General features: G+C 39.0%; 1 protein-coding gene across 5 annotated transcripts in view; it reads right to left on the bottom strand.

Moving 5' to 3' along the window:
• The window catches only part of TMC1 (transmembrane channel like 1), a 387,623-nt gene that overhangs the window by 165,702 nt on the left and 193,944 nt on the right, over positions 1-27,977 (bottom strand). For all 5 annotated transcript variants that reach the window (XM_067744162.1, XM_067744161.1, XM_067744158.1 and 2 more), the window contains exon 4: positions 695-946. The gene's annotated coding sequence lies outside the window, so the exon portion shown is untranslated. The remainder of the gene's footprint in view (positions 1-694; positions 947-27,977) is intronic.

A 27,977-nucleotide genomic window follows, 5' to 3' on the forward strand; every position in this document is an offset into this window, starting at 1 on the left:
TTTTTTTTTTTCTTTTTGCTGTACGCGGGTCTCTCACAGTTGTGGCCTCTCCCGTTGCGTGTGCTCCGGACGCGCAGGCTCAGCGGCCATGGCTCACGGGCCCAGCCACTCCGCCGCATGTGGGATCTTCCTGGACCAGGGCACAAACCTGTGTCCCCTGCATCAGCAGGCGGACTCTCAACCACTGCGCCACCAGGGAAACCCCCTGAAACTACTTTTTCCAACAAGGTAAACTCACTGTTGCTCAATCCAAAGAACACTTTTCGGTCTTTGTCTTACTTGATCTCCCGCCACAGCATTTGACTCTGTGGAAAATGCCCTCTTTCTTCATACTCTCATTCTTGACTTCCTTAACATTCATCTCTCATGGATGTCATCTGATAACTCCTTCTCAGTCTCCTTGCAAATTCTTCTTTCGTCTTGATCACTTCAGTGTTATTGTAAAGGTGCCACTGTGGGTTCTTTTTTTTCTTCTCAATGTACATTATCTCCCTGATGACTTCATCTATGACTTCAAGTGCTTTCTCCTTGCTAAAGGACTTCCTGATCTATACCACCATGTCTGATCTCTCTCCTGAGCTCCAGAACTATAGAGCTAACTGCCTATCCGACATTGTATCAGTTACCTGTTACTGTAAAATAAACCACCCCCAAATAGTAACTCAAATCAATGGTAATTATTTATTTTACTCACAAGTCTGGAGGTCAGCTTGGCTCAGCTGGTAGTTCTGACTGCATGCAGGTCTCTCACGTAGTTGTGGTCAGACAATGGTTGGGGCTGACAGCATCTCAAAGTCGTCTTCATTCAATTGTCTGTTAGCCAGGATGGAAGCCTTCAATAGCTGGAGACTTGAACTCTGGGCCATCTCTCTCTATATGTAAGTATGTGGTCACTCCATGTGGTGGCCCCAGGGTAGGCAGACTTCTTACATGATAGCTGAAAGCTCTGAAAAAGAACTCAGGTTCAGAACCAATCTAACATTCAGAGCAAGGCCATGTTAGTCTCCTATTGGACATAAACAATCTCACAGAATACCAGCCTTAGACAAGGTTACTCTGAGATCATGACAGGATGAAATAAAGAAAGGTCTCTTCATAACTTTGTGTAAGTACAGACAAAAACACATCACTATGGCAACTGCAAAATGTCCAACCATAGAATTACCCCCACATTCTGACAACACACAATCTAGACCAAATTTCTTTCTTAAACCTTCCCCCAAATCATCCAACCAAATCGCAAATCCTATAATGGGTTCTTTCTAACACATTCCTACTGAAACATCCTGTGGTTTTCCCCTGATGTGCATTCTCCCTTTCTACAAAGTAACAAATCCAACTTGTTTAGCTACAAGTGTGTTCCTGGTGGGCTTTGACTGAAGGGCACTGACAGTTCCCAATATTATTCCATTATATGGATGTATCCTCATTTATTTAACTAATCCTTTATTGTTGAGCTTTTAACTTCTATATCAGTCAAGGTCCAGTTAGTTATTTAAACAGGGAAAAATTAATACCAAAAAAATAACTACTAAAAGAGGTACGAGTGGGCTCTAAGGGGGCTCTAACTTTAAATTACCTGCTCTTTTAATTTGTGATACTTGGATCTCTTAAAGCCCACTTTTACCTCTTTTAGTAGTTATTTTGTGGGGGTATTAATTTTTCCCTGCTCAAATAACTGTCGTGGTTTCTGTCTCCCAACTGGACCTTGACTGATATAGAAGTTAAAAGCTCAACAATAAAGGATTAGTTAAATAAACGAGGATACATCCATAAAATGGAATAATATTGGGAGCTGTCAGTGCCCTTCAGTCAAAGCCCACCAGGAACAAAATAAAGAAAAATAATAAAATAAACAAAATAAAAACAAACATAAAGAAATGGGACCTAATTAAACTCAAAAGCTTTTGCAGAGCAAAGGAAACCATAAACGAAACAAAAAGACAACCCACAGAATGGGAGAAAATATTTGCAAATGTCGTGACCTACAAGGGATTAGTCTTCAAAATTTACAAACAGCTCATGCAGCTCAATATCAAAAAAAAAAAAAAAACCCAATAAAAAAATGGGCAGGGGCTTCCCTGGTGGCGCAGTGGTTGAGAGCCCGCCTGCCGATGCAGGGGACATGGGTTCGTGCCCCGGTCCAGGAAGATCCCAAATGCCGCAGAGCAGCTGGGCCCGTGAGCCATGGCCGCTGAGCCTGTGCGTCTGGAGACTGTGCTCTGCAACAGGAGAGGCCACAACAGTGAGAGGCCCGCATATCGCAAAAAAAATGGGCAGAAGACCTAAATAGACATTTCTCCAGAGAAGACATACAGATGGCCAAGAGGCACATGAAAAGATGTTCAACATTGCTAATTATTAGAGAAACGCAAATCAAAACTATAATGAGATATCACCTCGTACCAGTCAGAATGGCCATCATTAAAAAAATCTACAGGGCTTCCCTGGTGGTGCAGTGGTTGAGAGTCCGCCTGCCGATGCAGGAGACACAGGTTCGTGCCCCGGTCCGGGAAGATCCCACATGCCGTGGAGCGGCTGGGCCCGTGAGCCATGGCCGCTGAGCCTGCGCGTCCAGAGCCTGTGCTCCGCAACGGGAGAGGCCACAACAGTGAGAGGCCCACGTACCGAAAAAAAAAAAAAAAACTACAAACAATAAATGCTGGAGAGGGGGTGAAGAAAAGGGAACCCTCCTACACTGTTGGTGGTAATGTGAATTGATGCAGTCACGATGGAGAACAGTATGGAGGCTCCTTAAGCAACTAAAAATAGAGCGACCATATGATCTAGCAATCCCGCTCCTGGGCATATATCCAGAAAAAAACATGGTTTTTTGAAACATGGTTCAAAAGGATACATGCACCCCAATGTTCATCGCAGCACTGTTTACAATAGCCAAGACATGGAAGCAACCTAAGTGTCCATCGACAGATGAATGGATAAAGAAGATGTGGTACACATATACAAAGGAATATCACTCAGCCATTAAAAAGAATGAAATAGTGCCATTTGCAGCAACATGGATAGACCTGGAGATTATCATACTAAGTGAAGTTAAGTCAGACAGAGAAAAATAAATATCATATGATATCACTTATATGCAGAATCTAAAAAAAAGATACAAATGAACTTATTTATAAAACAGAAACAGACTCACAGACTTAGAGAACAACTTATGGTTACCAGGGGGGAAGGGTTGAAGGGAGGGATAGATTGGGAGTTTGGAATTGACAAGTACACACTGCTATACTTAAAACAGATTACCAACAGGACCTACTGTATAGCACAGGGAACGCTCTTAATATCCTGTAATAACCTAAATGGGAAAAGAATTTGAAAAATAGATAAATGTATACGTATAACTGAATCGCTCTGCTGTACACCTGAAACTAACACGACATTGTTAATCAACTATGCTCCAATTAAAAAAAAAAAAAGCAGGTACTACCTCTAGCCTGAGGAATAGGAACAATAAAGGACTAGGATTAGCCCTCTGGGCCCCAAGGCTCAGATTCAAACCTCTTCAAAGAGGGAGTCGCTACCACAGGCAGCCTGCAGTGGCAAAAAAAAAAAAAAAACACTTGGCTGAGGGCACAGGCTGGCACTGATCTGTAAAAACAGCTCATCACGGCTGCTGGGTGTGGATAGGCGGGAGCTGGTAGGCGGGAGCTGGTCTGCAGGAGTGACCTGCCTTTGCTGGTTGGTGTGGGCGGGCCAGAGTGTGTCTGTTGAAGTGGCCAGCATTGCTTGTGGGCGCAGACAGCTGAAGCTGCTCTCAAGTGGCTGCAGATAGGGAGAGATGGCCTGAGGGTGCAGCTCAAGCTCCTGCTTATGGCTGTGGGGCTCAGAATGTATACGGAGGACTGGAACCTGGAAGAGAAGTGTTTTCTTGCAACTACTGCGTCCAGTGTCCTCTACTGATGAAATGAATATCCCGCCAGCTGGCAAAAGAAACGTTTATAGGACTTAGCTAGAGTAACACAAAGGAAGACAAAGAAGGGTGAATTTGGAGCTCAGAGACAATAAATTGATAACTGTCACCTTGTACGTTTTCACTGTTATAACTAACAATTATCAACATTCACATACATCTTTATGGATATCTTATTATTTTCCTTAGGAGAAATTACTGAGTCCAAAGACTCAAACATTTAAACAACTTTGGATATATAATAATAATAATAAAACTTTTCCATAAAGCTGTGCAAATTTATGTTCATTCCAGCAGAATTTGAATATATGAAGAACAAGCACACGCTGGGCAGTTCTAGGAGGCTGATGTGTTGGAACAAATCCTCACACAGTGAGTGAGTGATCTTAGCTGACTGCCCAGCTTAGCCAGTTCCTGTTCTCCACTCATTTTTTTGTGGAGTCTTTCTCTAAGGTGATTTTGTGGGTTTTTTGTTTGTTTGTTTGTTAAAATAGCTAGCAAAGCAGAGATAAAGCTAAGATTCTAATAGTTGGAAAAAAATTTTTTAATGAAATATGAGACTATCCACAAATGACATCTGATTCTTGAAAAAAGTGTGATTCAGGAAAGCCAAGGTCCATGTCCACATTTTGAAATTGAGGGCTTCAGACATATTTAGAACGTCTCCTCACTAATGTCAAGATTCTCATACACTAACTTGCAGGGTTGTTATGAGGATCGGTAATGACATATATAAAACACCCAGGAGGAGTCAATACATAGCAGCTTTAGTTCCCGAGAGCATTGCTGTTAAACTGCTAAGAATCCAAGTGTATATATTTTCCATATATATATATATATATATATATATATATATATATATATATATGCCAAAGTTGTTTTCATTAACGATGTAAATACAACTCCTCATTCCCGAGCTATAAGTGTGCTACAATAAAGTTATGCCCTGATGACTATTAATTACAGATTTGATGGTATTTCTTTCCAGCTTCTTAACAAATACCATTTGTCTTTAACTGCATTCACTGCAATAAAATCTCAATGCAATGAGCGAAAGTGGAAGGGAATCAGATATTACATGTTCTTTACATTTGTCTTTGTTCCCAATGCACTTAATTTTTATTACCATTTGGGCACTTATCCTGCCTATGCTGTGGCAGGCGGGGATACTCACCGCTATACTAATGAGGAAAATGACTATCTTGCCTATGGTAAATGGTAAATAAACCATTTACATGTGTCTTCATTTTAAGAAGACTCGGTGAAGCAAAAGCCCATTTCGAGTAATTATCAATATTTCTAGCATTGTGCTTTATATGTGTAAGTTCCTTAAATACCAGGGGTGCAAACACAAATGCTTTCATGGACCAGGCATGTTATCATAAATAAATGAAACTGGAATAATTTAAAATAGTAGGGATCCACGGGGGACATACAAAACTGGAGAAAGCTTACCCCATCTAAAGACATTTATACAAAATAAAATAAATTAAATTAAATGACAAAATAAAACAAAAGATACTAGGGGAAAAAATCTACAACCTACATTAGACTGTTAGCCCACTTATGACTTCTGTATGAATCTTGGGTAAACTGAATTAGATGCTGAAGTAGTGCTAAGAAAGAACTAAAACTGGGTTCACCAAAGAAAACCAGGACTCATTTCTGAGCCAGAAGTCCCACTGATTCTAGCTCAGTCCCTGGAGCTCCGCACTCTCTATATCCCTTTGGCTTCCACGATGCCAGCATCTCCCCATTCTTCCCCATATCATTCCCCACGATGCACTGCATTTGAGCCCTTTTTTTTTTTTTACTGTAAAACTCACTAACATAAAATACACTGTTTTAACCATTAAAAAGTATAAAATTTATGGCACTTAGTACATTCAAATGCTTTGCAACCATCACCACTATCTAGTTTCAAAACATTTTCATCACCCCAAGAAGAGACCCTACCATTAAACAGTCGCTCCCCATGTCACTCTCCCCCAGTGCCTGGCAACCACTGGTTTTCTTTCTGTGAGACCTCTGTTTTTGTTTTTTATTGCATCCTCAGTTCAGCCAACAACCAAAGTAAATTAGAGCAGAACTAAAGTCTGATAAGATGAGAAAACAGAGCACTGAGTTGGGGCAGAAAAAAAGCTCTCCAGTTGTGCTTTCTGGATTCAAAGTTAGGATAGGAGGGAACACCAGTGATAAGCCCCTTTGCTCTCCTCAGTCTGGCTAAAGAGTCCATCAACTCACTCCAGAATGAAAAGATATGACAGGTCTCCTATTCTCTCAGTTTTTAACTGCATTTTCACTTTCTTCTATCTAGTTCTTTTATTCTTTTTAACACAAATAACTTGCAACTTATTGAAATACAATTAATTTGAAGATTGAAGTTTGAGGTAATTTCCCTACTGAAGTTTTTTTCCTGTTCTCCCTTGGTCATTTCTCTTCTTTTACCCTAAATTGTGACTGATTATATATTCTGTTGCCCCTCCAAATGCTTTTGCTTTATGCTTTGAGTCAGCTGAAAATGAGTTTACTATGCCTGGTATAAACACTCGCACAATTTCTCTTGTGTCAAAGTGCTTTCCTTGGCTGAATCGGGATTGTCGATTGATGGTGTCAGTCTCCTTGGAAGCATGTGAGGCACTCTGAATTGGGAGGAGTCTCCTCCAAGGCTGAATCTCTCTAAATGGTGAATTGCCAGCTAGTTATACCAATACGTCGAAATACCTCTTGAGGTGCAACGTAATCACTATAAATCTACACTGACCAGATCTTGGGATTCCTGGAGGTCAATCTTTTAGTCACTTATTCATCAGTCCATGATAAATTCACTTGTACCAAATATGGCCAGTTTTCTTTTTTTTTTCCAACACCTTTATTGGAGTATAATTGCTTTACAATGGTGTGTTAGTTTCTGCTTTATAACAAAGTGAATCAGCTATACATATACATATACCCCATATCTCTTCCCTCTTACGTCTCCCTCCCACCCTCCCTATCCCACCCCTCTAAGTGGTCACAAAGCACTGTGCTGATCTCCCTGTGCTATGTGGCTGCTTCCCACTAGCTATGTATTTTACATTTGTTAGTATATATATGTCCATGCAACTCTCTCACTTCATCACAGCTTACCTTTCCCCCTCCCCGGGTCCTCAAGTCCATTCTCTATGTCTGCATCTTTATTCCTGTCCTGCCCCTAGGTTCTTCATAACCTTTTTTTTTTTTTTTTAGATTCCATATATATGTGTTAGCATACGGTATTTGTTTTTCGTTTTCTGACTTACTTCACTCTGTATGACAGACTCTAGGTCCATCCACCTCACTACAAATAACAGTTTCGTTTCTTTTTATGGCTGAGTAATATTCCATTGTATATATGTGCCACATCGTCTTTATCCATTCGTCTGTCGATGGACACTTAGGTTGCTTCCATGTCCTGGCTATTGTAAACAGAGCTGCAATGAACTTTGTGGTACATGACTCTTTTTGAATTATGGTTTTCTACGGGCATATGCCCAGTAGTGGGATTGCTGGGTCATATGGTAGTTCTATTTTTAGCTTTTTAAGGAACCTCCATACTGTTCAACATAGTGGCAGTATCAATTTACATTCCCACCAACAGTGCAAGAGGGTTCCCTTTTCTCCACACTCTCTCCAGCATTTATTGTCTGTAGATTTTTGGATGATGGTCATTCTGACTGGTGTGAGGTGTTACCTCATTGTAGTTTTGATTTGCATTTCTCTAATGATTAATGATGTTGAGAATTCTTTCATGTGTCTGTTGGCAATCTGTATATCTTCTTTGGAGAAATATCTACTTAGGTCTTCTGCCCATTTTTGGATTGGGTTGTTTGTATTTTTGATATGGAGCTGCAGGAGCTGCTTGTAAATTTTGGAGATTAATCCTTTGTCAGTTGCTTCATTTGCAAATATTTTCTCCCATTCTGAGGGTTGTCTTTTCGTCTTGTTTATGGTTTCCTTTGCTGTGCAAAAGCTTTTAAGTTTCATTAGGTCCCATTTGTTTATTTTTGTTTTTATTTCCATTGCTCTAGAAGGTGGGTCAAAAAGGATCTTGCTGTGATTTATGTCACAGAATCTTCTGCCTATGTTTTCCTTTAAGAGTTTTATAGTGTCTGGCCTTACCTTTAGGTCTTTAATCCATTTTGAGTTTATTTTTGTGTATGGTGTTAGGGAGCGTTCTACTTTCAATCTTTTACATGCAGCTGTCCAGTTTTCCCAGCACCACTTATTGAAGACGCCGTCTTTTCTCCATTGTATACTCTTGCCTCCTTTATCAAAAATAAGGTGACCATATATGTGTGGGTTTATCACTGGGCTTTCTATCCTATTCCATTGATCTATATATTTTTTTGTGTGTGCCAGTACCATGCTGTCTTGATTACTGTAGCTTTGTAGTACAGTATGAAGTCAGGGAGGCTGATTCCTCCAACTCTGTTTTTCTTTCTCAAAATTGCTTTGGCTATTCGGGGTCTCTTGTGTTTCCATACAAATTGTGAAATTTTTTGTTCTAGCTCTGTGAAAAATGCCAGTGGTAGTTTGATAGGGATTGCATTGAATCTGTAGATTGCTTTGGGTAGTAGAGTCATTTTCACAATGTTGATTCTTCCAATCCAAGAACATGGTATATCTCTCCATCTGTTTGTATCATCTTTAATTTCTTTCATCAGTGTCTTATAGTTTTCTGCATACAGGTCTTTTGTCTCCTTAGGTAGGTTTATTCCTAGGTATTTTATTCTTTTTGTTGCAATGGTAAATGGGAGTGTTTCCTTAATTTCCTTTCAGATGTTTCATCATTAGTGTAAAGGAATGCAAGAGATTTCTGTGCATTAATTTTGTATCCTGCTACTTTACCAAATTCATTGATTAGCCATAATAGTTTTCTGGTAGCATCTTTAGAATCCTCTGTGTAGTATCATGTCACCTGCAAACAGTGACAGCTTTACTTCTTTTCCAATCTGGATTCCTTTTATTTCTTTGCCTTCTCTGGTTGCTGTGGCTAAAACTTCCAAAACTATGTTGAATAATTGTGGTGAGAGTGGGTAACCTTGTCTTTTTCCTGATCTTAGAGGAAATGGTTTCAGTTTTTCACCATTGAGAATTATGTTGGCTGTGGGTTTGTCATATACAGCCTTTATTATGTTGAGGTAAGTTCCCTCTGTGCCTACTTTCTGGAGGGTTTTTATCATAAATGGGTGTTGAATTTTGTTGAAAGCTTTCTCTGCAGCTACTGAGATGATCATGTGGTTTTTCTCCTTCAATTTGTTAATTTGGTGTATCACGTTGATTGATTTGAAGAATCCTTGAAATCCTGGGATAAACCCTACTTGATCATGGTGTATGATCCTTTTAATGTACTGTTGGATTCTGTTTCCTAGTATTTTGTTGAGAATTTTTGCATCCATGTTCATCAGTGATATTGGCCTGTAGTTTTCTTTCTTTGTGACACCTTTGTCTGGTTTTGATATCAGCGTGATGGTGGCTTCATAGAATGGGTTTGGGAGTGTTCCTCCCTCTGCTATATTTTGGAAGAGTTTGAGAAGGATAGGTGTTAGCTCTCCTCTAACTGTTTGATAGAATTTGCCTCTGAAGCCATCTGCTCCTGGGCTTTTGTTTGTTGGAAGATTTTTAAACCCAGTTTCAATTTCAGTGCTTGTGATTGGTCTGTTTATATTTTCTATTTCTTCCTGGTTCAGTCTTGGAAGGTTGTGCTTTTCTAAGAATTTGTCCATTTCTTCCAGGTTGTCCATTTTATTGGAATATAGTTGCTTGTAGTAATCTCTCATGATCCTTTGTATTTCTGCAGTGTCAGTTGTTACTTCTGCTTTTTCATTTCTAATTCTGTTGATTTGAGTCTTCCCCCTTTTTTTCTTGATGAGTCTGGCTAATGGTTTATCAATTTGGTTTATCTTCTCAAAGAACCAGCTTTTAGTTTTATTGATCTTTGCCATTGTTTTCTTCATTTCTTTTTCATTTATTTCTGATCTGATCTTTATGATTTCTTTCCTTCTGCTAACTTTGGGGTTTTTTCGTCCTTCTTACTCTGATTTCTTTAGGTGTAAGGTGAGGTTGTTTATTTGAGATGTTTCTTGTTTCTTGAGGTAGGATTGTATTGCTATAAACTTCCCTCTTAGAACCGCTTTTGCTGCATCCCATAGGTTTTTGGTCATCGTGTTTTCATTGTCATTTGTTTCTAGGTATTTTTTGATTTCCTCTTTGATTTCTTCAATGATCTTCTGGTTATTTAGTAGTGTATTAATAGTCTCCATGTGTTTGTATTTTTTGCAGATTTTTTCCTGTAATTGATATCTAGTCTCATAGGATTGCGGTCAGAAAAGATACTTGATACGATTTCAATTTTCTTAAATTTACCAAGGCTTGATTTGTGACCCAAGATATGATCTATCCTGAAGAATGTTCCATGAGCACTTGACAAGAAAGTGTAATCTGTTGTTTTTGGATTGAATGTCCTATAAATATCAATTAAGTCCATCTTGTGTAATGTATCATTTAAAGCTTGTGTTTCCTGATTTATTTTCATTTTGGATGATCTGTCCATTGGTGAAAGTGGGGTGTTAAAGTCCCCTACTATGATTGTGTTACTGTTGATTTCCCCTCTCATGGCTGTTAGCATTTGCCTTATGTATTCAGGTGCTCCTATGTTGGGTGCATAAATATTTACAATTGTTATATCTTCTTCTTGGGTTGAATCGTTGATCATTATGTAGTGTCCTTCTTTGCCTCTTGTAATAGTCTTTATTTTAAAGTCTATTTTGTCTGATATGAGAATTGCTATTCCAGCTTTCTTTTGATTTCCATTTGCATGGAATATGTTTTTCCATCCCCTCACTTTCAGTCTGTGTATGTCCCTAGGTCTGATGTGGGTCTCTTGTTGACAGCATATATATGGGTCTTGTTTTTGTATCCATTCAGCCAGTCTATGTCTTTTGGTTGGAGCATTTAATCCATTTACATTTAAGGTAATTATCGATATGCATGCTCCTACTACCATTTTCTTAATTGTTTTGGGTTTGTTATTATAGGTCTTTTCCTTCCCTTGTGTTTCCTGCCTAGAGAAGTTCCTTTAGCATTTGTTGTAAAGCTGGTTTGGTGGTGCTGAATTCTCTTAACTTTTGCTTGTCTGTATAGGTTTTAATGACTCTGTCAAATCTGAATAGGATCCTTGCTGGGTAGAGTAATCTTGGTTGGAGGTTTTTCCCTTTCATCACTTTAAATATGTCCTGCCACTACCTTCTGGCTTACAGAGTTTCTGCTGATAGATCAGCAGTTAAATTTATGGGGATTCCCTTGCATGTTATTTGTTGTTTTTCCCTTGCTGCTTTTAATATTTTTTTCCTTGCATTTAATTTTTGACTTTTTGTTTAGTATGTGTCTTGGAGTGTTTCTCCTTGGATTTATCCTGTATAGGACTCTCTGAGCTTCCTGGACTTGATTGACTATTTCCTTTCCCATATTAGGGAAGTTTTCACCTATAATCTCTTCAAATATTTTCTCAGTCCCTTTCTTTTTCTCTTCTTCTTCTGGAACCCCTATAATTCGAATGTTGGTGTGTTTAATGTTGTCCCAGAGGTCTCTGAGACTGTCTTCAATTCTTTTCATTCTTTTTTCTTTATTCTGCTCTGCAGTAGTTATTTCCAATATTTTATCTTCCAGGTCACTTATCCCTTCTTCTGCCTCAGTTATTCTGCTATTGATTCCTTCTAGAGAATTTTTAATTTCATTTATTGTGTTGTTCATCATTGTTTGCTTTTTAGTTCTTCTAGGTCCTTGTCAAACGTTTCTTGTATTTTCTCCATTCTATTTCCAAGATTTTGGGTCATCTTTACTGTCATTACTCTGAATTCTTTTTCAGGTAGACTGCCTATTTTCTCTTCGGTTGTTTGGTCTGGTGGGTTTTTACCTTGCTCCTTCATCTGCTGTGTGTTTCTCTGTCTTCTCATTTTGCTTAACTTACTGTGTTTGGGGCCTCCTTTTCACAGGCTGCAGGTTTGTAGTTTCCGTTGGTTTTGGTGTCTGCCCCCCATTGCTAAGGTTGGTTCAGTGGGTTGTGTAGGCTTCCTGGTAGAGGGGACTGGTGACTGCATCTGGTGGTATGTTTTGGGGTGTCTGTGACCTTATTATGATTTTAGGCAGCCTGTCTGCTAATGGGTGGGGTTGTGTTCCTGTCTTGCTAGTTGTTTGGCATAGGGTGTCCAGTACTGTAGCTTGCTGGTCATTGAGTGGAGCTTGGTCTTAGTGTTGAGATGGAGATCTCTGGGAGACCTTTTGCCGTTTGATATTATGTGAACAGGGAGGTGTCTGGTGGACCAATGTCCTGAACTCGGCTCTCCCACATCAGAGGCACAGGCCTGACACCCAGCCGGAGCACCAAGACCCTGTCAGCCACACAGCTTTCTTTAGGGATTAGTCTAATTTTGTTTGCCTGTAGTGGGCTGTGTGCAGAAGCCTTGCACCTAGCACATGGGATTAGTGTCCCCAGCGAAGAACTGCTGTGAGCAACACGACAATTTGGTGCGCAGCCCTGTGCAGAAGTGCTGCCCTGGACACCTCAATTCCTACCTTTGTTTTTAATCTCACTAGAGGTGATTTAACTATGATTTAAAATCAATTGAAATCATTTAACTTGTGTAGTTTTGCTACCAACTCGATTCATAGTTAATGTTTATTTTTACTTTCTTTTAAGAAATTGTTCCGTTTTACTTTGCCTTTTTTTAATTATAGAAAATATTAACTTGGTTCCAAAGTCATATCTACTAGCAAGCTATACCCAGAAGAGTCTCACTTGTTCTATCCCCATCCTTTTCATCATTTTCATCTCCATTCAGATATATATATAACGTGAGAGAGAGAGAGAGAGATTTTAAGGAATTGGCTCACAAAATTGTGGAGAGTGACAAGTCTAAACTTTGCAGGGAAAGTCACAAAGCTGGAAATTCAGGTTAAGAGTTGATTTTGCAGTCTTGAGGTCAAATTCTTTCTTCTTTGGGAACCCTCAGTCTTTTCTTTTAAGGCCTTCAACTGATGGAATGAGGTCCACCCACATTAGAAGGGTAATCTACTTTACTCAAAGTCTATTGACTTAAATGTTACTCACACATAAAAAATACCTCCACAGCAACATTTAGACCAGTTTGACCAAACAACTGGGCACCATAGCCTAGCCAAGATGACACAAAATTAACCATCACCTTACATATATATATTTATATTCATATGTTCATATGTATATGTACAAACACATACCCATACTCACATATTCTTCTTAGATAAATGGTAGTTTACGAGTCATGTTTCCTCTATCTTGCTTTTTCACTTAACAGTTTATCCTCAAGATTACCTCTGGCTGTGTATAGAAATAGTCCTCATGCCCTCTCTCAGCTGCATAGTATTTCATTATATGGATATAACATCACGAGTTCATAGTCTCTATTGGTGGTCATTTGAGTTGTTTCCACTCTTGCTCTTACAAGTCATGCTGCAGTGGAGAGCATTTTCATGTGCTGTCATTTTGTAAAACACATGTAAATGCCTGTGTGATGAATGAAATTATTTTGGAAGCTTTGAAATTCACAGTGGTCTTTTAACATTTGGTATTGTCTCAGATAACATATTTGAATCATGCAGCCGCCATCATGTGAGGGTCTAAGAAAATCTCTAACACTTAAAAAGAGTCCTCATACTGGACCATTAAGCATTTTCATGCCTAGAAGAAAATGTATGAATAGTTCTTGAAAAAATTCTCTATCTCTCTAATTTTTTTACTTAATTTTGCTTAATTTAAATGTGTAATACAAAATGAGACATAAACTACTTATAATGATAATTCTTATATAATAACAAGACTTCACAAACTCAAAACAAACAGACTTACAACATTAATACACTATATTCAACAGCTATCCTTTGGGGATGCAGGGTGGTATCCAGGAACCAATCCTCCAAAGATGACATGGGATGACTTTATATAAACCCCAGACATTATATATGCATATATATATATATATATATATACATACATACACATACGTATTTACATTTTAACTTTCCCCAACGTTTCACATCTAGTATGCAATAAAGCTGAGATTCAAACGCAGATCTTTCTGTTCCACTAAACAACCCAGACTAAAACAGGCCAGTGGTTTTTTATGACTTGGGGAAATTAAGATAGAAGTGGTTGTGATTCACTGAAAGAGACCTGGGTTCTGAATCCAGATAATTGTAGCCCAGCTCTACTATGAAGTAACTTTGTGAATTTGGACATGTCCCTGAACCTCTCTGGATTTCAGCTTCCTCATTTGCAATGTAAGAGGGCCAGATTAGGTCATGGCTTTACAGATGTAAAATTCTGTGAATTTTCTATATTGGCAAAACATCTCTTTTATGACAGAGTAAAGACTTAAACAATATTCTTCCTTTTTTGGCTGTGGAGTTTCTTATTACATCTAAGCATCAACCAATGGGGTCAAAGAGAGACTGGGAAATTTTTCTGCAAATTTGGAAAGCGTCTATTCCAAATTTTTTTTTTTTTTTTTTTTTTTTGCGGTATGCGGGCCTCTCACTGTTGTGGCCTCTCCCGTTGCGGAGCACACGCTCCGGACACACAGGCTCAGCGGCCATGGCTCACGGGCCTAGCCGCTCCGCAGCATGTGGGATCTTCCCGGACCGGGGCATGAACCCATGTCCCCTGCATCGGCAGGCGGACTCTCAATCACTGCGCCACCAGGGAAGCCCTCCAAATATTTTAATGCTAAAGGATGACCGTTTGATTGAAGGATATGGTTAAAAAATATTAAACACTATCTTGGAAATACCATGTTGGATTAGAAAAGCCATTTTAGAAATCACTCAGTATTACCCCCTCACTTTACTGATGCAAGTTATGTGATTTCCCGAAGACCACACAGCTTACTTGTATTATAGACAGCTTTATTACTGGGGATATTAAGATCAAACATACCATAATGCCTTCAAAATGATCTTATCATATTCACCACAAAAATACAGAAAATGAAAGCAGTGTAAGAGAGTGGTTAAGTGTAGGCTGTGAAATTAAATTGCCTGGGTGCAAATTCCAACAGTGCTACTTTGTGATTTTGAACCAATTATGTAATCTCTTCATGCCCCAGTTCTCTTCCTCTGGTAAATGAGGGTGACAATAATTGCACATACCTCTAGTTTACCAGGAGAATTAAAATAGTAAATCCAGGAAAACTGTTTAGTATATTGTCTGACACATAGGAAATAATCAATACTAGCTAGGATTAAGATTATATTGTGTATTTGATACATTGGCTAAATTTGGTTTCATGTTTCAATTGTATTTCTTTCCCTGGTATTCAGGGTCAGAATTATTCTAAAATGACCTTTTAAGGATTGTCAATCTATAAGTTAGACTATGATAAAAGCATCCAATAGAAAAAAAGAACTCTAAAATTAATTTTAAAAAGAATGGACCCAGGTATAGAGCTGTTTTCCACTGTAGTACACTAGAGTCAAGTTATTTCCTTGAAAACCCTGTAAAAATGACTCAGAAGTAATACATAAGTAACATCTCATCCACTGTTCTCCAAATTTTTGTCCTCCATTAAGCAGTCAATGATCTGATTTTTGCCAGTGTATGGACATTGCTAAAACTTCACCATATTTAAATGACAGTGATTAAATCCATTTAACACACTGTGTATGAATTTCAAAAGGTCTTTATGACTGTTTATCTCATCTTTATGGACCTTTAAACTTAATAGCTTTGGTTGCAATACAGAAGTGATTTCCAAAAGTTAAGCATCTCTTCAAAGCTACTGCCAGACTGTTTAGTTGATCAAAATTATGATGTCATCCAGACACAGATCTCTGTGTGTCCTTGCTCTTCAACTTGTCCATTAATTAATAATATAGTGGTGGGGTGTGTGGGGAGTGAGATATGGTCCCCTGTCAGTTAACGAAGACATTAGTCAAAAGAAATATCAGTTCAGTTCAGGGAATACAAATGTCACCGTTTTGCTCTGGTTCAATAGTTTTAGGATGATATATAGGTTCATTTAAAACTCATAGTACAATAACCCCTGTTGGAGTTATCAATTCCTCTCCTTCCCCATCTGAAATGTTAAGGTAGCCAGTCTTAAACACAGAGCCCCAGAAGATTATAATCAAAAGAACTAGCTCGGGCTTCCCTGGTGGCGCAGTGGTTGAGAGTCCGCCTGCCGATGCAGGGGACACAGGTTTGTGCCCCGGTCTGGGAGGATCCCACATGCCGCGGAGCAGCTGGGCCCGTAAGCCATGGCCGCTGAGCCTGCACGTCCTGAGCCTGTGCTCGGCAACGGGAGAGGCCACAACAGTGACAGGCCCGTGTACCAAAAAAAACAAAAGAACTAGCTCATGGCACATTCCCCAAGCATACCCCTGCTATAGTTGTGCTAATCAAAAATGTCTATAGACATTGCCAAACATCCCCTAAGGGGTAAAATCTTCCCAGATTGAGAATCAGTCTCATGCATCCAACAGAAGACTGATTGTCCTAGATCAGGGATTAGTAAATTACAGCCCATAGGCCAAAAATAAAACCCACTGCCTATCTTTGTAAATAAAGTTTTATTGAAACACAGGCATATTCATTCACTTACTTATTGTCTATGCTGCTTTCTCACTAAAAGAGCAGAATCGAGGAATGGTGACAGGTATTGTATAACCCATAAAACCAAAAATATTTACTATCTGGCTCTTTAGGAAAAAAATTTGCCAACTCCTGTACTAGTCTACTGATTTCAAACATTTTTTTAGTGATGACAACTTTTTATAATGAAATCTTACATAAAAATTGTGTCAGACAGGGTCCAGATGGAACTTTCAACTTGGGTAATTTGAGAAAGTAAAGCATATGCAGAATAATTTATATAGGCAATTTCAAACGTGTGTCAGAGTATAGAGAAATCACGAAGGGCTAAGAAAGCTGGGCATTATTACCGTCTCTAGGCCTGAAGGGGAGAGGACCAAAACGACCTCATAGGAAGGGAGCCAGAGAATGAATACCTCCCTCACATTCTCCCTTTCTCCAGTCTCAGACCAGTGTTCCCCAATGGCTAAATCCAAACAGAAGCAGGAGAGCAAGATAACCCACGGATACGGTCCTTATTCATCAGCCTACCAGGTCACAGAGCAGAATGTACAGGGTGGAAACTAGACCTGGGGGACAAACAGAAAAGAAACCCAGCATAGAGCCCTAATAACCGAAACTGATCAAAGCAAAGTTTCTGTGATGTTTAGTGGAGGAAGGTATTGAGATCAGCACAGGTTGGCCTTATCTTGAACCCACTGGTCCAAGGTGAAATAGAGAACACAGTTTGAAAAGTCTCCTAAATCCCCTTCTGGCCTTCTCACTTCATTTGTCTCCTTTCTGAAGCAAAATCCCATAGTCAGATATTTCAATGCTGTCTTTTCTAACAAACTTCAATCCTTAAACCCATTTCCCCCATTCAAACCTTAAATCCCAAGTACCAGACATGCCCCCATCCGTCTCCTGCCTGCTACCTTCTCTGTTCATGTCCTCAAGCTACTAAACATTGGTAGAAAGAATTTAATTACCCTGATTACTGAATCCCTACAATGTCATAATATCAGATAACAGGGGCCTAACTGCTTGCTCAGCTTCCCATGACTTTCAGCCCTTAACTAAAACTGCCAGAATATCCTAATCACCAAATCTGATAGCCTTTTCCTAAAACTTCATCAACCTTAACTTCTTTGCATCAAAAGATCTTGCCATTATTCCTTCCATCTTGATTTACTTCTTCTGGCTTCCAAAGCACCATATATATATATTTTTTTAATTTAAGTATACTGATTTACAATGTTGTGTTAGTTTCAGGTGTACAGCAAAGTGATTCTGTTATACATATATGTATATCTATTCTTTTTCATATTATTTTCCCATATAGGTTATTACAAAATATTGAGTATAGTTCCCTGTGCTATACAGTAGGTCCTTGTTGGTTATCTATTTTATATATGGTAGTGTATATATGTTAATCCCAAACTCCTAATTTATCCCTCCCCCACACCCTTTCCCCTTTGGTAACCATAAGTTTGTTTTCTATGTCTGTGAGTCTATTTCTATTTTGTAAATAAGTTCATTTGTATAATTCTTTTAGATTCCACATATAAGCAATAACATATGATATTTGTCTTTCTCTGTCTGGCTTACTTCACTTAGTATGATAACCTCTAGGTCCATCCATGTTGCTGTAAGTGGCATTATTTCATTCTTTTTTATGGCTGAGTAATATTCCATTGTATATATGTACACATCTTTATCCATTCATAAGTCGATGGACATTTAGGTTGCATCCACGTCTTGGCTATTGTAAATTGTGCTGCAATGAACACTGGGGTGCACGTGTATTTTCGAATTAAAGTTTTCTCTGGATATATGCCCAGGATTGGGATCCCTGGATCATATGGTAACTCTATTTTTATGTTTTTAAGGAGCCTCCATACTGTTCTCCATAGTGTCTGTACCAGTTTACATTTCCACCAATAGTGTAGGGGGGTTCTTTTCTCTCCACACCCTCTCCAGCATTTATTTTGGATGATGGCCATTTTGACCAGTGTGAGGTGATACCTCATTGTAGTTTTGATTTGCATTCCTCTAATAATTAGCGATGTTGGCCATCTGTATGTCTTCTTTGGAGAAATGTCTACTTAGATCTTCTGCCCATTTTTTGTCTGGGTTGCTTGTTTTTTTTGATATTGAGCTGCATGAGCTGTTTGTATATTTTGGAAATTAATTCCTTGTCAGTCACATCACTGCAAACATTTTCTCCCATTCTGTAGGTTGTCTTTTTCTTTTGTTTATGGTTTTCTTTGCTATGCAAAAGTTTTTAAGCTTAAACGATCATATACCATGATCAAGTGGGATGTATCCCAGGGGTGCAAAGTTTTTCAGTATCTGTAAATCAGTGTGATACACCACATTAACAAATTGAAGAATAAAAACCATATGATCGCCTCAACAGATGCAGAAAGCTTTTGACAAAATTCAATATCCATTTATGATAAAAACTCTCCAGAAAGTTGGCATAGAGGGAACATACCTCAACATAATAAGCGCCATATATGACAAACCCACAGCTAACATCATACTCAACAGTGAAAAGCTGAAAGCATTTCCTCTAAGATCAGGAACAAGACAAGAATGCCCACTCTCACCACTTTTATTCAACATAGTTTTGGAAGTCCTAGCCACAGTGACCAGAGAAGAAAAAGAAATAAAAGGAATCCAAATTGGAAAAGAAAAAGTAAAACTGTCACTGTTTGCAGACAATAGGATACTATACATAGATAACCCTAAAGATGTCAACAGAAAACTACTAGAGCTCATCAATGGATCTGGTAAATTTGCAAGATACAAAATTAATGCACAGAAATCTCTTGCATTTCTATACATTAACAACAAAAGATCAGAAAGAGAAATTAAGGTAGCAATCCCATCTACCATTGCATCAAAAAGAATAAAATCCCTAGGAATAAACCTACCTAAGGAGGCAAAAGACCTGTACTCTGAAAACTATAAGATGCTGGTGAAAGAAACTGAAGGTGACTCAAATGGAAAAATACATCATGTTCTTGGATTGGAAGAATCAATATTGCTAACATGACTGTACTGCCCAAGGCAATCTACAGATTCAATGCAATCTCTATCAAATTACCAATGGCATTCTTCATAGAACTAAAACAAAAAATTTTTAAAGTTGTATGGAAACACAAAAGATCCTGAATAGCCAAAGCAACCTGGAGAAAGAAAAATGGAGTTGGAGGAATCAGGCTCCCTGACTTCAGACTATACTACAAAGCTACAGTAATTAAAACAGCATGGTACTGGCACACAGAAAATATATAGATCAATGGAACAGGATAGAAATCCCAGAAATAAACCCATGCACCTATGGTCAATTAATCTACAACAAAGGAAGCAAAAATATACAATGGAGAAAAGACAGTCTCTTCAATAAGTGGTGATGGGAAAACTGGACAGCTACATGTAAAAGAATGAAGTTAGAACATTCTCTAACACCGTATACAAAAATAAACTCAAAATGGATTAAAAACCTAAATGTAAGACCAGACACTGTAAAACTCCTAGAGGAAAACATAGGCAGAACACTCTTTGACATAAATCACAGCAATATCTTTTTGCATCCATTTCCTAGAGTAATGGAAACAACAAAAATAAACAAATGAGAGATGTATCTTGGTGATATTATTTGAACCTTGGATCAAGCCAAGCCTGAAGCCTTCTTCTCATTTTACTTTTCACAATTGCACCAGATTACTCTTCCTAAATCATCATTTTGATTGCTTAAAACCTCCTTAAGTGACCACACAATGAAATCCCAAATCAGTGGTCTGATGTTAAAGTTATTTCATTACCTGACACCAACCCAACCCATCCATGCTTGCTCTCTGACTCCCCTTCCCGTACCTCATGCTGTAGCTCCATTGTGTGTTTGTGTGTTTATAGTCACAATGCTGTGCATTAGCTCCCCAGAATTTATTCATCTTCCAACTGCAAGTTTGTACCCTTTGACCAACACCCTCAGCCCCTGGTAACCATCATTCTACTCTTTGTTTCTGTGAGTTCAGCTTTTTTAGATTCTACATACAGTGATATCATACAGTATTTATCTTTCTCTGTCTGACTTATTAGGTATTTGACAGAGCACATGTAAACACATATCCTATTTTCCTCTCAAAAGGAAGGTCTCTGAGATGGAAGAAATCTCTATCCCATAACATAACTAAATAGAGGTTCTTTAAACTTTTTCAGTTCTGATGATGAATAGTAAACCAACACAGTTAATCTATTCACTGATTTGTTTATTATCCATTCACTCAACAAGTGCTTATTTAACTCACCAAGTTCTTATGTAATGCCTAGTGTGTGTCAGGCACCATTACAGGCTTTGAGGATATAGTAGTAAACAAAACAGATGAAAATTCCTGCTCATAGAGCTGTGGAAAGAGACAGCAAAAAAGAAGAAAAATAAGTAAAATTTGTAATATTTTGCTGAATATGTGATAACTGCAGGAATAAATAAATAAGTAATAAATAAATGCAGGATAAACGTGGGGGTAAATTGCAACCCCGCACTTAGAAACGTTTCTAGCCATGATCAACTCCCCTTAGATGGTGGGTAGAAATGTGACGATATTGAGCTAGTGAATAGAGGAGGCTCTTGTAAACCATTCCATATTAAAAATATTTAGTAAATCTTGTAAACTTTCAGGAGCATGGGGGTATATTCTTGTTTCAGCTTGGCTCATTTCTAAGGTAATTTTCATGGTGAATTTCAGTATATAGCTCCTTTTTTGCAGTTATGTTCAGGATTACAATGAGAGCTTATCAGCAGAAGAATTGTAAATACTTGAAATGTATTCAATTTTGACATACTGGCATTAAAATTAAAAGCATATTGGGCATCAATGTTTTCTCCTTCATAATTACAGGAAACTTTATCACCAAGTGATGATGGCCCTTTCTCCCATTATATTCCAACAAAATAACAGCCTTAAAACTGAACTTGGCATTGCTGTGGCCAGAGGAAATGTTTTATACTTAGCTTCAGAACATAGAAATTTTTCTGACCCAACAAATCCATGAAAAATGATGTGTTAATGTATGTGTGTGTTTGTGAGAGAGAAAAAGAGAGACAGAGAGTGTTTGTTGGACATTATACATACGTGGTTATGGATAGAGAAAGGAAAACAGGCAAAGAGCCAGTAAAATAAGCAATAAAAAATCCTTGGTTTGTGGTCAGGCATGAAGCTGTAGCTTGGGCCTTCAGTGGCTCCAGCAATGAGTTAATAAGCCAATAAAATATGTGTCCATTTTAAATGTTCATAGGTCAAAGCACTTGAAACAAAGTGAGTTACATGACCAAGTTCCCGAGTCAGGATCATATTCTTGTTCGCCAAGACGCCTTAAATATTTAGCAGAGCCATCTGTACTACTGAAAAAATAATCTCCATAAAGCTCTCAAGACCACCTCTATATACAGTACTCTAAACGACATTGAATAAAATAAAAATGAAATGATCTATAGTGGTGGCAATCTAGTCTTCCTCCTACCACCTCCCAAAACTAAAAGCCATAAGCTAAATAGCAGATGCTCTTTATTTTTGTTGTGAGTCAACAAGTTTGGCAATTTCTCTCTAGTCAGAAATGTCCACTGGGGAGGAAGTAAGTCTCTACCTAAAAATTTGAGTATTTTTACAAAGAACAACATTCATCTTAGAACAAGGAAATATTAGTCACAAAACACAACAACAAAATGTTTTCAGGGTCCCAAAGTTTCTGGATGTGTGGCATACTTGGGATATAGGAATTCACCAACAGGAAAATCAGTACAATTCACTGGCATGTATAATTCTGGATTTAGTCTTCACCCATTGCTTATTGGTTGAGTGAACTTGAGTTACTCTACTTTCTCAAGTCTCAGTTTCATTTGTTATCTTATTGTAGAGGAGAAAAAATCATTTTCCCTCTACTCTTCTGAGTTCTAGCTAAGACTCCTGTAATACAAAAACAGATTCATAAGAGAAAAACAAACAAGTTTATTAACACGTATACCTCAAGTACACGTGGTAGATACACAGGGGAAAATGAGTAACTCTCCAGGGTGGCTTAGAATTCTGACTCAAATACCATCTTCACCTAAAGGCCAAAGAAGGGAAGGTGAGAAAAGGTCAGTCACAGGAGGTTATTAGCACAGTAAACAAGGATAAGTTTGCTACTCAGATTTAAGTTGGTGCCTTCTCCATGGGTAAGATTCTCTTGTGATTTAGAATCAAACTTCTCTTTCTGATACAGAAAGGGAGACGTCCTCGACCAATGGAGAGTCTTAAGGTTGTCATGAGGATTCAATGAACTAAGGTAAATAAGGTATTCAGAACACAGTTGGAACATAGAAAGTGCCAAATAAAAGTTAACCATTATTATTTCAGATCGATGTTTCTTCACGTGTGGTCCCTGGACTAGCAACGGCAACATTACCTGGGAACTTAGAAATACAAATGCTCAGGCCTCATCTAACACCTGCTGAATCAGAAACTCTGGAGGGAGGACCCCGCACTCTGTTTTAACAAACCCTGAAGGCGATTCTGGTAACCACTGAAATGAGAACCATGCTTATAGAATATAGGGTTACACAAAAAAGAAGTTCTAATACAATTCATCACTAAGAACTTCTGTTTTATTGTGACTATTTAAATGCAGAAGAATGCTTGGTTTTATTTCTTTCCAAACAACTAAAAAAGAAACCCAGCAGTAGCTTGAGAACAGTAGGATTTCCATAGAATAACTCTTCCCATCTTATTTTTGACTTTGCTTAGACAGACTCCTGTAGGCCACACAACCATATTCCAAGAGATCTATTATTAAATTGTGTTAATGTATTTTGTAAAGCCAAAGATACAATGGAAAAACTCAAAAGAGAGAGCCTACAGTATTGGTGAGAATTACGAAATTATACATTTGAACACAGCCTATTACTCATTAGTCTTAACCAATTCCATAAACAAAATCATAGGACTATAAGATTGGAGCATAGGCATATGCTGAGTCAGTGACAAACCTAGGTGCAGGAGTGTAATGCAGGGTTTCTAAGTCTGTGCATTTTGTGGCTTGAGTATAGTCAATAAGGTGTATGCACAGTTAAAGGTAAAATTGCCGTTTAGAACAAAGTAAGCCCCAGTGTGTATTTTTGTCACTTCATCCTCCACACTGCTGCCATAGAGATTTTTCTAAGGAACACATTTAATCATGTCACAGTACAACTTAAAAGACTTAAATGGCTCCCTTAAGCCTGGCATGAGAGTCTTTGTAATATGGCACCTGCTGACATATTTCACGGACCCCAGTCCTACAATTAGAGCTCCTCTATGGAGCCTTGCTCGACAGCCCACTCGTCATCACTAGGGAGCTGGTCCTTCCTAACTCAGAGCTCCTGGAGCACCGTGTGCAGACCTCTAGAAGTCATTTTCACATTACATTATAATTGTTTGAACGTCTGTCTCTAAACAAGACATTTACTTAACTTTTACTGACGGCAAGAAGCACATTTTCATTTTTGTGTCCCCAGCAGTTGGCATAAAGCCCAGTACAAAAGAGACACTTAGTAAATAAAGACATTCTGTGGGTCTAAAATGTAAGATCTATACGTGCACCAGAGATCAGCTCAGAAAAAATACAGCCATCACCTGGAGCATCTTTCTACCCATATTACAACCACAATCTTTGAATTCTGAGAAAAAGTTCTGCCACTTTCAAGGTTCCTGTGTCACCCTCATTCTAGCAGACACAGTCTCCAGGATAGAATGTCCTGTTCCCACTATCTTCTGAGAGCCACTAAAACTCATTTCATTTAAGACATTCTGACCCCCAAAGTTACTATGTCAGTTGATATTGATTGAAACCGCCGATTTTTACCCCAGGCTGCATGTCATGAGCTTTACAGTTTCAATACTTAAGTCACAATTGCAAAATAAGCTGGGTGTAGCAGTTTTAAGGCAGCCGACCACACGTTTGTTAGCTTCCTGAGTAATCCTCCTGGCTCCAGAATCACTGTAATTATTTGCTGATCCACAACTCATCACTCTCCATTTTACTTCCCTCACAGCCCTGCTACCATTTCACAACCTCTCAGATTGGCATTTTAGAATGCTTTCCCTTCTCCACTTGGCTCTGCTCTATGCCCTGGTATTTTATTCTTGATAATCATTCAGCCCCGAAGCATTTGGCCCAGGGCTGCTGGAACACCTAGCAAATATTTAAGCCAATTCCTTCACTGGAGCACTCGATGCTTGAGTCACAACACCTTGAATTAATCACAAGTTGTTTGAGAATATCCTATTTGTTTGTTTGCTCATTATCATCTCCCTGTCTACTGTCATATCCCTTAAGCCAAAGGACACATTTTCAGTTTTTAAGTGAATTGGAGCGATGGATGGGTCTGGGTAGAATGACAATAACTCTCCCTGTAAGTACCCAGCTCCTCACTGTCTGCCTGGAGAAATCTAGTGACAGTTCCCTGTTGCTGATTCTGAGATATCTGAGGCTCCTCCTTGCCTGGAAACTTCTGATGCTCTTTTGCAATGACCAACAGAAGCTTCAGTTTTCTCATCCTTACAGGGCTTCTGTAAGGATTAATTCAGATAATATAAAGAAAGCTAGGTGTTGGTACACACCATACACATTGTAAATAATCAACAAATGGTAGCCAATCTAGCCATTGCAACTGTATTTTGAAGGCTGTATTAGTTTCCTAGGGCTGCCGTAACAAGTACCAAAAACTGGCTTAGAACAACAGAAATTTATTGTCTCACAGTTCTGGAGGCTAAAAGACCAAAATTAAAGAGTTGACAGGACCCGCTTTCTCTGATGGCTCTAGCGGGGAAGCCTTCTTTGGCTCTTCTAGCTTCTGGTAGTTGCCGGCAATCCTCAATTCCTTGGCTTGTAGATGCCTCATTCTCAGTCATATGGCCATCTTCTCCCTGTGTGTCTTCATATCATCTTCCCTCTGTGCTAATCTGTCTCTGTGTCCAAATGTCTCCTTTTTATAATGACACCAGTCATATTGGATTAGGGCCTAATGACCTCATTTTACCTTTATTACCTCCATAAAGATCACATTTCCAAATAAGGTCACATTCTGAGGTATTGGGGGTTAGGACTTCAACATATCTTTTGGGGAGAACGCAATTCAATCCATAACAGAGGTGAAAGGTAGCAGAATATGTCACCTTAAAACATGACTGTAGGAGTTCAGGACATGCCACTCCAAAATATGCCACTTTGGTATATTGACTATTTTGAGCTGAAGGCACTTGAAAAACAGCAAACGCAGGTAGAGACTTTCTCTGAACTTCCCTTATGTGCCTAAACACAGATTCTCCTAAAGGAACTCACTTGCCATAAATCCCTTCCCTGGGAGTTTCATTAGGCAGAGAAGATTGACTTACTACCGGAGAGAAGGCTAGAGGTCAACACCATGCCTAAATGAACTTTGCCACAAACTATCATGTCTCCCATATACATTCTTCTAAGGACCCATTCAACTTTCCTAAAAATCATTCACTCTGCCCTGAGAGGCCTACATCCTTTTTCCCCTTTCCCTACTAAGATAGTATTTAAGTCTGAATTCTAAGCCACCTCGGGCTTACTCATTTTCTTCTGAGTATCTCCCATGAGGTATACATATTAATAAACTTGTTTGTTTTTCTCTTGTTAATCTATTATTACAGAAGTCTCACCGAGAACTCAGAAAAGTAGAGGGAAGTTATTTTCCCTCCCCTGCAGAAGCAGAGTAGCCAATTGTGGTAAGAATACAGTATAGAATGGTATTTTGTTTTTCTAATAACTGACCCAATTTTGTTTTGTTGACCTCCCTTTTCTTGCTGAGGAACAGGATTCCCTGGTTATATTTCAATTTAATTTCTCTTTTGTTCTTAAAATAATCAGACAAGTTACACCCCCTCAGGCTCTCACTGTCTGTGGACAGCACCTGTCTGGGGTGGGGAGAAGGCAGTGGCACACTGGTAGACCAACTCTTTAAGGGAGAAAAAATCCAAAGTGCCCAATTTGTAGCAGTGACTGATTTCCACTGTGTATTAATGCTATATAGAGTAGTCCAACCAGGGCTGATTCAAACTACCAATGAACAACTGGCAAAATTCCTGAAAATTTAAACTTAGTCTCTTGAGCAGGTATGAACTATTTCCAGCACCCCACTGAAGGCATGGTCTACTTTCTCATGACTGCCTTCTCCCTTTCTCCTCTCTGATCCTCCAACCTGCATTTACCCACAAAACTTCAGGCAACTGATGTGGGAGCGGGTAACACTGACTTTCTTGAGATGCAGCAACTCTGATATCCCTTTCTGGAGGTTGTTGCTGTCTCTTATCCACAAACATGACAGGGCCTCCTCTGCATGGCAGGTGTCCAGGGACTGGACGTGCATTTGTTGGTTCATTGCAGGGTCCTGAGGGGTCTTCCTCTGCATACTGTTTGATATGGAAAATCCAGCTTCAACTTGGCCTCTACTCCCCAGCCCCTTCCTTGTGAAATTTAACCTACAGACTTTTTTTTTTTTTTTTAATCCACTCTTCCACAGTCCTTTTGGGAGATATTTGCAAGAAGGCTTTTGCCCCATCCATCTTCTTTGGCATCCACGTAATGGAGGGAAATCTAAATATCTTTGCAAAAAAAAATGGTGGGAAAGGCAGGTGTCCTCTGGCGAAGCCATGTCTCTCCTACCACTTTCTCCTTGTCTCATTAGCATCAAACACTCTTCTGGTCCAATAGGAAGCAACTTTAAGACAAGAGAACATTGTCAGCACCTAACCAAGTAGAGAGGAGGAAACAGATGTACATCCCCAAATGTACAGGAAAAGGAGAGGAACAAGTCCAAAGTCCTTCTTTGAGTAGGAAAGAATAGCTTCCACAATACAAATTCTGCATTCTCCCAAAAGTCATCACCTTCCTGTCTTCCAGCACTCTTTTTTTTTTCTTTTATAAATTTATTTATTTATTTTTGGCTGCATTGGGTCTTTGTTGCTGCACATGGGCTTTCTCTAGTTGCGGCAAGCGGGGGCTACCCTTCGTTGCAGTGTGTGGGCTTCTATTGTGGTGGCTTCTGTAGTTGTGGCTCACAGGCTCTAGAGCACAGGCTCAGTAGTTGTGGCGCACAGGCTTAGTTGCTCCACGGCATGTGGGATCTTCCCGGACCAGGGCTCGAGCCCATGTCCCCTGCATTGGCAGGCGGATTCTTAACCATTGCACCACCAGGGAAGTCCCTGGTCCCTCCTAAATGTGACTCACTGATAAAGACAGGGAAACCAGTTCAGCCTTCCTAGCAGTAGGAGCAAGGATTAGGAAACTCATGACTGAAAACCAGGTCCTCGGCCTTGGAGAATTCAGTAGTTTTATTATCAGAGCTCTGACTCCACTTTTTTATTATCT

This window comes from Pseudorca crassidens, chromosome 7 (assembly GCF_039906515.1).
Source record: "Pseudorca crassidens isolate mPseCra1 chromosome 7, mPseCra1.hap1, whole genome shotgun sequence".
NCBI classification, from domain to species: Eukaryota; Metazoa; Chordata; class Mammalia; order Artiodactyla; family Delphinidae; genus Pseudorca; species Pseudorca crassidens.